Source organism: Corticium candelabrum, chromosome 17, assembly GCF_963422355.1.
Source record: "Corticium candelabrum chromosome 17, ooCorCand1.1, whole genome shotgun sequence".
Classification (NCBI taxonomy): domain Eukaryota; kingdom Metazoa; phylum Porifera; class Homoscleromorpha; order Homosclerophorida; family Plakinidae; genus Corticium; species Corticium candelabrum.
The window spans coordinates 1,909,910-1,912,200 of NC_085101.1; the positions used below are offsets into that span (position 1 = coordinate 1,909,910).

Consider the following 2,291-nt stretch of genomic DNA (forward strand, 5'->3'; position numbering starts at 1 on the left):
CTTGAATCTAATTAGTCAGAGCAATTGAAGAGCGTGAGGAAATCGCTAAACAGTGACCAGCACGCGGGAGTGTTGACTTCCAATAGCTACCTTTTGAAAGAATCCACAGACATCATCACATTGACTGCAACTACCTACCTAAACCTAACGACAACCGTGAGCGCATGTACTGAATTCCAATTTTTCCGCCCGTCCACACTAATGTAATCCTTCTTTGGATAATTAACTCAGTTGTGCAAATATTATACTTAAACTACTGTTCGAGCTCACCTGAGCACCAGGAGGTCCAGCAGGACCGGATGCTCCACGGTCTCCCTGCAATACGAGTTCTAATGCAATAGCATCAATAGCTGTTTAGAAACTGAAATTACTTTGTAACCGGCTGCTCCCAATCCGCCTTTGTAACCCTAGGGGTACATACAAACACACAAATTTTACTCATTTGAACGATTTTATACATTGAAACGTTAAACTCACTCTTAATCCACGTATCCCGGGAAGGCCGTGGTCGCCCTAAACATTAGAAAACACGTAATCAGTACTCCATGATATTTGCTAAAGTTATCTGTTGTACGTTTTGAACGCGTAGTTACCTTTTCACCTTTCTCTCCAATGCAACTTTGCATTGAAGCATCTCCTGTCTGGTTGATGTTGCTAAAAGCTTGCTGAAATAGAGCACAAACTACAAGCAAGAACTTGAGCATGCTGTCCTTTCCCAACAAAGAAGAACAATGAACATATAGTTCCGGTTTGCTACGTATTGAAGTGAAGTGATTGGAAGGCGGGGAGAAAGCTGCATCATCCAATCTCAGCAGATAAGTTTTGGACAAAACATTGTAGCAGATGGTGTGTAAGTATATCAATATTGCTGCAGTCAAATGTAAGGCATGTTTTATTGTTCAATCAAATGTGATATGATATATATCGTTGCCAAATTGAGGTTCTCGGGGTCTGACACTCAAGTGGGAGGGTCCTAAACAATTGTTAACCAAATGCCAAAGTTCGATAATGCTGACTGCATATGGGCAAAAGGTGTGTACTGTAATTGTAAATGACATTTAGCAGCTGGCAGCAAACACACCCAAACTGACTTTACCTCTTACTAACACCGTATGTACTCGAAACTGCCTCTGTGTTAGTTTTACACATAAAAAACGTTGATTTTCAAAGACAACAATTTATCTACACAAACAACAGAAGCATTTGAAGTAAAGTATCAAATTATGACATGCAGTTGACAGTGAAATAACAAGGAAAGAGGAGGGCTTCGTCGAGTATAGGTGCATATTGTTAAACTTGAGATACTCTTTGCGCCTCTGCGGTAACCCGTATGAGTGGAGAAAGTATGGTACCGGATGGCGTCTTCCGGACAAGTATATGCGTCATATCAGCAGGCGGCTTGCAGGTGTCATCGATAGGATTTGGAGGTGATGGTAAGATACCACTTACTAACAAATGCATGATATAAAAGGCTAGACAGGCGGCGATCGACCAACGTCTTTCGTGATTGAGCCGAATAGGTAACCTTATCTGCTAGAGAGCAGTTTAGAAGATTGTATATACATACATACATTCACACAGACACACACACACACACACACACACACACACACAGACACACACACACACACACACACACACACACACACACACACACACACACACGCACACACACACACACACACACACACACACACACACACACACACACAAACACATTAGGCACCTAGTCAGAGTAAATTGCACCGGAAGAACGCTGTCTGCTAACAGTCGTTTTCTCTCCAGAGTGACATACAAGAAACTGCAAGATCGGGGAGAGACTGTCTCGATTCTAGAATATCGTTGTCACACTCCGTTTAGACGTTTATTTTAGGAACCGCTTGCTACAACTATGACCGTTCCCAGTAACTGTGCCATGCAACTTCTTTATTGTAACCTCTAGCTAGATATATACAAGCGAATTTCAATTTTCGTTCACGTGACAACATGTCAAAAACTAGTGTAAAGTTTGTTTCTAATTATTGTCAGTATAGAGTATAGCTATACCATAATAATTATATAATTTATAATTAATAATATATAGGGCTTGAATCCCTACCCAGACCAATTTTATGGTAAAAACTACTTCCTTTAACTCTTTTCTTTATAATTTCATTTCATCATCAATTGCTACGTCTGCAGAGTGACAAAATTCAAAACTCCTTGCTTCACCTTCAAATTGACGAGCATTTTTGAGTAACCATTCACTTCCGGTATTCCTTTCCTCTTAGTCAGAAGAGACACTAGTACAA

The 2,291-nt window shown here is 40.5% G+C and overlaps 1 long non-coding RNA gene across 1 annotated transcript; it reads right to left on the reverse strand.

The window, feature by feature from the left end:
* Nucleotides 1–370: 370 nt before the first annotated feature.
* On the reverse strand, nucleotides 371–727 carry LOC134192734 (uncharacterized). The gene is made up of 3 exons (XR_009971974.1): nucleotides 594–727; nucleotides 478–513; nucleotides 371–407 (listed from the first exon to the last, which is right to left on the reverse strand). It is a non-coding gene; the product is annotated as an uncharacterized LOC134192734 (long non-coding RNA).
* Between the last annotated feature and the right edge of the window lie 1,564 nt (nucleotides 728–2,291).